The sequence below is a fragment of the Carcharodon carcharias genome, chromosome 13 (genome assembly GCF_017639515.1).
Source record: "Carcharodon carcharias isolate sCarCar2 chromosome 13, sCarCar2.pri, whole genome shotgun sequence".
In the NCBI taxonomy this organism is placed as follows: Eukaryota; Metazoa; Chordata; class Chondrichthyes; order Lamniformes; family Lamnidae; genus Carcharodon; species Carcharodon carcharias.
Window position 1 is genome coordinate 43,840,146 of NC_054479.1, and position 8,917 is coordinate 43,849,062.

Here is an 8,917-nt window from a genome sequence, read left to right on the forward strand (position 1 = left end):
TTTTTCCGAAGACAAGTGTTATGCTAACTAGCCTGTAGTTTCCTGCTTTCTGCCTCCTTCCTTTTTTGAATAAAGGAGTTATATTTGCTATTTTCCAATGTAATGGAACCTTCCCTGATTCCAGAGAATTTTGGAAAATTAATCCAACACATCAACTATTTCACTAGCCACTTCTTTTAAGGCCCTAGGATGAAGTCCACCAGCACCAGGAGATTTGTCAGCCCGCGGCTCCAACAATTTGCTAAGTACCACTTCCCTGGTGACTGTAATTTTCCTGAGTTAAGATAGACTGGCCCAGATAATTGTTGTGGCTTTTATTCATTCACTGTACATGGGTGTTGTTGACAAAGTCAGCATTTATTGCCCATTTCTCATTGCCCCTGTGAAGCTGATGGTGAACCACCTTCTTGAAATGTAGCAGTCCATGTGAAGAAAGTATTGCCACAGTGCTGTTTGGTAGGGAGCTTCAGCATTTTAAGTCAGCAAATTTGAAGGATTTTTTAAAAAATTCATTCACGGGATGCGGGCCTCACTGGCTAGGCCAGCATTTATTGCCCATCCCTAGTTGCCCTTGAGATGGTGATGTGAGCTGCCTTCTTGAACCACTGCAGTCCATGTGGTGCAGGTACACCCACAATGGTGTTAGGAAAGGAGTTCCAGGATTTTGGCCCAGCGAAAGTGAAGGAACGGTGATATATCTCCAAGTCAGTATGGTGAGTGACTTGAACTGGAACTTCCAGATGGCAGTGTTTCCATCTATCTGCTGCCCTCATACTTCTGGATTATAGTGGTCGTGGGTTTGGAAGGTGCTGTCGAAGGAGCCACGATGAATTCCTGCAGTGCATCCTGTAGATGATACATACCGCTGCTACTGTGTGTCAGTGGTGGAGGGAGTGAATGTTTGTGGATGTGGTGCCAATCAAGTGGGCTGCTTTGTCCTGGATGGTGTCAAGCTTCTTGAGTGTTGTGGGAGCTGCACTCACCCAGGCAAGTGAGGAGTATTCCATCATACTCCTGACTTGTGCTTGTAGATGGTGGTCAGGATTTGGGGAGTCAGGAGATGAGTTACTCATCGCACGATTCCTAGCCTCTGACTTGCTCTTGTAGCCACAGTATTTATATGGCTAGTCCAGTTCCGTTTCTGGTCCATGGTAACCCCCAGCATGTTGATAGTAGGGGATTCGGTGATGGTAATGCCATTGAACATCAGGGGCAATGACTGGGTTCTCTCTTGTTGGTGATGGTCATTGTCAGAGACTTATGTGGTGCAAATGTTACTTGCCACTTGTCAGCCTAAGTCTGGATATTGTTCAGGTCTTGCTGCATTTGGACATAGACTGCTTCAATATCTGAGGATTCGCAAATGGTGCTGATCATTGTGCAATCATTAATGAACATCCCCACTTCTGACCTTATGATGGAAGGAAGGTCATTGATGAAGCAGCTGAAGATGGTTGGGCCGAGGACACTGAGGAACGCCTGCAGTGATGCCCTGGAGCTGAGATGACTGACCTCCAACAACCACAACCATCTGCCTCTGTGCTAGGTATGACTCCAACCAGCGGAGAGTTTACCCCCTGATTCACATTGACTCCAGTTTTGCTAGGGCTCCTTGATGGCACATTCAGTCAAATGTGGCCTTGATGTCAAGGGCTGTCACTCTCACCTCACCTTGGGAGTTCAGCTCTTTTGTCCATGTTTGAACCAAGGCTGTAATGAGGTCAGGAGTTGAGTGGCCCTGGTGGAACCCAAATTAAGCGTCAGTGAGCAGGCTATTGCTAAGCAAGTGCCTCTTGATAGTACTGTTGATGACCCCTTCCATTCCTTTACTGATGATCGAGAGTAGACTGATGGGGCGGTAATTGGCTGGGTTGGATTTGTCCTGCTTTTTGTGTACAGGACACACCTGGACAATCTTCCACGTAGCTGGGTAGATGCCAGTATTGTCGCTCTATTGGAACAGCTTGGCTAGGGACACGGCAAGTTCTGGAGCACATGTCTTCAGTACTATTGCTGATATGTTTCCAAGTCAGGATTGTGCAGAACATGTATGAAAGTATTTTCTGCCTTCTGATCAAAACAGATTTGTGACCCCTTGCAACTCTATGGCTAGAACCTTTTTGAAACTATATATACTGAGACAACTGACTTCCACCCTAATTCACCAAAAGTTTGCATTCTCCAACCTGTTTTCCCCAAGGATGTGGCGCCCTGCTGGCAGCACAGTATATAAAAATTATCCTGTTATCTTCACTTAAAGAGTGTTTGAATTAATCTACCAAGCAAGGTATAAGAAATATAATTATTGATGTTATTCAAACTACAATTAGATACTGTCATGATGGATTTAATGTACTAGAGGGATGAGCTTTGATGAATTGAATATTCTTTTCTTATCCCTGACTTTTCTTACAGTTTTATGTTTCGGAAAGAAGTTTAGTTGTTACTGTTAGGATTATACCCATCAATCTATCACTCACTGATGATCAGATTTTTGAATTAGATGAGTTTTATTATAGTCTCTGTTGCTTGTGCACCTCGATTTGATAGAATTCAGATCTCTTGCACAGACATTTAATACAAACGATAGTTTATGTAATTACAATATTTATGTTTACGTTATGGAAGTGTAGAACTAGGTTAGATGTCAAGATTTTCTCTTTTCACAGAGGATCATCGATCTTTGCCAGCTCATGCAATGAGTGCAAACTCGCTGCAAATGTTCAAGAGAGAGCTTGTCGAGCTCCTGCAGGAGGCTGATGATGCTGAATACAAATCGTAGGTGAGATGTTAGGCAATATATTCCATGGCCACTTGGAACTCGTTTTTGATCATATTAGGAAGATAGTGAATTATATTATTATATATGCGTATATATTTTTTTTTAATTAGCTTAGGGATTTTTTAAACCGGTATTTTTTTCTTCTGGGAAATCACATGCCTGCTGGTAGATGGAGAGCTTTGAGAGTCAAGTTGCTTAGTTGCAGCATGACTGAAAGGGAGAGATTCAATGGATTAGCTGATTTTCTCTTCCTGTCTTTTTTGGATATTTTCTATGTAATATGTCCAAATGCTATTAGGAATGAAAGCTGAGACATTGGGTCAAATAAATGGCGGTCATGGTAAATATTCATGACAACTGAGGTAAAGACAGGGTAGTTTATTAACCTTTTCTATTTACAGGATTATTTCAACTCTTGTGTACTATATAGACCTCTATCAACTGTATTAATTGATATGATCTCAGTCTACAAGAAGAGTTTCCAATTGAACATTGCAAAAGATGACATTTTAATGGTTAGATTTTAATTGCCATTATTAAGTAACTTATCTTCATTTACTGCAACATGGTCCCACTGCTAGGATTTTTTTTGTTAAGACTTAGATGAGCTCAGAAAATGGAATGGAAAAGGTTTTGCTGGTTATGCTTCAGGATGCATTTACACTAAAATTATAACATCAATTTCGGTTGTGTTGATGCTAAAGTAATGGACCTGGAATTTATGTGGAAATTTCATGTTGTAACTTTGGCGCAAAGTTGATCTTCAATCAAAGGTATGGCTAGAGTTCTGGAAAAATTTATGGAAGTTTGCAACCATAAGCTTAATGAAGCCTCAATCTGAGGCAGGGCGCCTCACTGCGTTTTGATTCTAATCAAACCTTAATTCTGCATTTGCACAAGATAAATTTAGCACAAGCGTAGAACATACTTTGCAATGGTACTGTTCCAAATTTTCATCTGCTGCAGATGTTCAGGCAACAGTCACTCCCAAAGCTCCCAAGTCTTGAGTGTCGTAACTTTATGGAAGTTGACTTGTGCTGTTCAATAGGTCCTTACACAATAGTGCAACCCAGGGAAATTTACAGCATCTTCTCATGATCTGGACCAAATATCTGTTTCTTTTTCACAAATCTTCCTTCCATCTCTCTGAAAGCAGACCAAGAAAACATTGGGAGAGGAAAGATCCAGTACAAATCAATATACTGCTTTATTTCACTGTGAAGTGAGCATACAGATTGACAGTTATGACCATATTCACGTAAAGTCACTGAAACCTAAAATAAAATCAGCATCTTTTTACACTAGGCATAAAATTTAGAGCTCCAGTTTCCTCTTTCCATGTATTTCTGGCCAAAGTAAAAATTTATACGTGGTTTAACTGCTATAAAATTCAGCGTATTAGCCCTCATGTAAAAATCACACCTATGACTTTACGCTGGGCAATTTTACACTTGCAACTGAGGTACAACAGCTGAGTAGTTATGGTACTAATCCAGAGACTGTGAGTTCTCATTTCACGACAGCAAATTACAAAATTGAATTTAGTTAAAGCTTTAAAAGATGAGCATGGAAACTGCCGGTTTGTTGTAAAAAAAACATTGGGCAGAATTTTCTGGCTGATGTGCAGGTGATGGAGCCTACACGTCAGCGCTTAAAATGTCGCACACTGACATCGTGTGAGCGTCATGACGTTAGCGCGCGGCATCGCGATATTTCAGTCAGCGGGCACGCACAACAGTGGGACGCGCGCCCGCCATTAATTAAAGGCCTTGTTAAGGCCCTTAACTTGCCAATTGTCCAGGATTTTGAGGGGCCTGTGCAAACTTCGGGTCGGCGCACGGGCCCAAAGGGCTGGTGGGTAGGTGACTTTTTTATTAAAACTCATGCACTGGTGGGATACATGGACTCAGAGTGGTTGTACATGTTTTCCACAAAGTTTTAATTGCAGAAAGTGTTTTAAAATTGCCTGTTTAATTGTTAGCAGTTCACATCGATTTCCAAGAGCTTTTTGTGCACTTTGAAACCAGTCTGCAGACAATAATCTTTCTTGGGCCTGCAGCTTTCTGGAGGCCTCCATTTAGCCTGGGGGTATGGGTTCTGACATCTCCACTGGAGGCAGCTCCTCTGAGGAGGAAGGGAGGGATAGAATAAGGAGGAGGCCAGGACTGGACAATCAGCCTCCAGGGGAGCCACCTTTGGGAGGACAGGCACAGGCACAAGGGTCGCAGGACCAAGAGGTTGTCCAAGGTGCAAGGGGCCGCAGAAGACACCACTATCCTGCTGCCAGGGTATACTGGCGGCGAAGCAGCTACCTCAGTATGACTGAGGTGCAGTGCCGAAGGAGGCTCCAACTCTCAAGGGAGACAGTCACTTATATCTGTTAGATGATTGGCCCTGAGATATCTCCTAACTGTGTGGGTGGACATCCCCATGCCAGCGGCTCTGAAGCTCACAGTTTCCCTCCACTTCCATGCCTCTGGCTCCTTCCAGGGCTCGGTGGGTAATCTTTGCGGTCTCTTCCAATCACCTGTCCACACTTGGGTCAAGCAGGTTACAGACACTCTGTTCAGACGGGTATTGACCTTCATCCACTTCCACTGCGACCGGGCAAGTCAGATACAGCGAGCCAGAGGCTTCACGCGATTGCTGGCTTCCCCCGCGTCCAGGGTGTAATAGACTGTACACATGTGGCCATCAAGGCACCAGCAGGTGAGCCTGGTGCCTTCATCAACAGGAAGGGCTTCCACTCCATGAACATGCAGATAGTGTGTGATCACAGGATGCTGATTCTACAAGTCTGTGCAAGGTACCCGGGCAGCTCCCACGACGCCTACATCCTCAGACACTCCCAGATGCCGGGGTTCTTCAGTGCTCTGGCTTGGCTGGATGGTTGGCTGCTGGGTGACAAGGGCTCTCTCCTCAGTAGGTGGCTCATGACGCCTCTCCACCATCCAAGAACAGAAGGTGAGCAGCGGTACAATAGGAGCCAGGGCACCACAAGGGCTGTGGTGGAGAGAGCCATCGGTCTTCTCAGGATGCACTTCCGTTGCCTGGAGCACTCAGGGGGCACACTCCAGTACCCCCCAGATCGCGTCTCTCTGATAGCGGTAGCATGCTGCGCTCTGTACAATTTTGTGCTGGAAATGGGGGATGCAGTTGATGTTTTCTTCCATAAAGATCATTGGTGAACCAGATAGGTTTTTAATGACAATTGTTGGTAGTTTTATGCTTACCATTACTAAGACTGATTTCATAATCCGGGGACGAGTCTTCTATCTGTCGGGAGCGGGTATGGGTGGGCTCAGAGCCGATCGCTGCCTGCGGTCAGCTGCACGCCACCAATTTATGTGGGCGGGCTCAACGCTACCTGCACGAGCTGAGGGAGGAAGGAGAGTCGGGGCCTGCACGCTTTCGTACATGCGCGCGAAAGAGTGCAGAAATCACCCTGAGGCACAAAACTGCCTCAGGGAGATTATGTTCAGATTGAAAGTTTTAAATAGTGAAATTAAAAATCATTTATACATATCCTTTCATGTGACAGTGCCAATTGAGCTGGGACAGGTTCATGAAATGTTTGAAAATGTTTTATTTATTCAATAAAACCTTCATGAAACCTCATCCCGCCCATGGATGAATTTTCATGCAAAACACAAAGGCTGCTTGGGCTATTCGCCTGCCCACCAACCTTGAGGCTGGATGGGCAGTCCTGTCAGTTTGTTTAATTGGTTTATTAATGGCCATAACAGGCGTTTGACAGTTTGACGGGTGCACAGCCAACTCTGGTCTGTGCCCGGCAAACAAAATTTCAGAATGAGGTGGGGCTGCCCAGATTTATTAATTGAATTTTAATTCCAGCACCTGGCATATTGGGATTCAAATCCATGTTCCTGGAGCATTAGCCTGGGCCGCTAGCTTACGAGTTCAGTAACATTATCACTATGCCACTATCAAGTTCAGAAAAATGTTAATGCACCAATGTGGAATTTTCCAATTGCCACATCAGCTATCCATGTGGCCTCTTTGGATCAGACAACAGGGTCAATTATTGGCTGATAATGGCCAGTTTTGTTCTGTGGAATCAAATGGGATTGATACCCAAATTTGAGGACGGTACAACCATAGGACACTATGCTCTATTTTTCTGAGTTGAACTTTAACTTGTTTTTAAAGGACAGCGTTCTAATACACTTAAATTTGATTAAGGCTGTAGCCCAAAATGGGCGATAACAAATCAGCAGCTGCCTTTGCATCCCTCCCACTCACAAAAAATCAGGTGCAGTCCAACATTAGTGAAGACATTTATCAGGGGTGAGAACAGAATGTCTGGTTGCGGTAAAACCAGAGGCAAAGGGTGCACCAAGGCCAAGGCTCGCTCCTTCAGAGCCAGGCTCCAGTTCCCAGTCGGCCGCATCCACCAACTGTTGCGCAAGGGTCACTATGCCAAGCAGATTAGGTCCTGAGTCCCCATCTACCTGGCTACCGTCCTCAAGTACCTGATGGCCAAAATCCTCGAGCTGACCAGCAATGCGACTCGGCACAATAAGAAGACCCGCATCATCCCCCCACCACCTGCAGCTTGCCATCCGCAACGACGAGGAGCTCAACAAGCTGCTGGGAGGGGTCACCATAGCCCAGGGTGGGATCCTGCCCAACATCCAGGCTGTGCTGCTGCCCAAGGAAACTGGACACCCCAGCAAGGGGCGAGATCGTAAAAGGACCAAATGGGCTGCCTATTCACAATCGCCTATTTTGCATTACCCCTCAGGACAAACTGTGTCACCTTATGTTGCCTGGTCCTTTCTTCCCCCAAGAATGTACCCCAGCTCAATTCCCTGGGCAGAATATTGCGCTCGTCAGACGGGCTGTGTGCCTGATCCAAATGAGTGTAAAATGAGAGACGATGACGTTGGGCAAGCGTCGCGATGTCATTGCGCACTCGTGCGATATTTCGGTCAGCTGGCGCACGCGGCAGTCGGCAGCGCACCCGCTGACAATTAAAGTCCTTAATCAACTAATTGTTTGGAATTTTTCACTGCTTGTCTAACCATTTGGTTGGCAGGTGGGCAAAAGGGCCAAGAGGCCTTTGCATTTTTGGCAAAACCTCATCCACGGTCGGGATGAGGTTTCATCCAGTGATTAAAAAAAACTTCCTGCACTCATATTTCACATGCCCCTGCTCATATGACAGAGTCACACGAGGGGGCATGTTTTCATTATATTAGAATTCTTCATTTATTTTGATAAAATTCTTCAGCTCCCTGAGTCAGCTCTGTGCCTCAGGGAGCTTTGACAGCATGCACTCCAACGCATGCGCACACTTTCGAGCTCGCGCTCCTCCCGCCCCCACCCCGGCAGCGCGGGTTTCAAGCTCACTGGCCGTTAATTGGCCAGCCAGCGTGAAATCCATGTCGCAGCCCGATCGCGGGCGGCAGTCGGCTTCATCACCGCTCCCAGGCCTGCCTGCCGTGCCCGCCCGATGAGAGCAAAATCCTGCACCCCCCCCCCTCCCCGGTTTTATCTACTTTTGATCTCTGAAGCTGTGATGCTGCTTTGTCATTATTAATGCATACACCACCTTGATTGATTTTCTCCTACATACAAATGTTGCCATCCTGACTAGATTTTGCCCACTGAGAGCACCTTCTTACCAATCTCTTTGAGGATAATTTTAACCTGACCCACTCGGTAGGAAATTAGCAGGTCAGATCATGTTTCACCGCTCGTCCAATGTTAATATCCAAAGACTTGCGAGAAAGAAAACCTGGCAAGGTGTAAAACTTATCCTGTCAGTTTCCACTTAGTGGGTTAAGTTAAAACTGCCCCATTTATGTTTTTAGGTTTTAGTATAAGGGCACAGTAATACACCAACCAGGTGTAAAAAGACCATTGTCGTCCTCCTCTGGGAAATCTATCCTATGATATCTCTCATTTTTTGTTTATTCGTTCATGGGATGTGGGCTTCATGTGCTAGGCCAGCATTTATTGCCCATCCCTAATTGCCCTTGCTCAGAGAGTATTTAAGAGCTAACCATATTGCTGTGGGTCTGGAGTCACATGTAGGCTGGACCAGGTAAGGACAGCAGATTTCCTTCCCTAAAGGGCATAATTGAACCAGTTGGGCTTTTACAACAATCA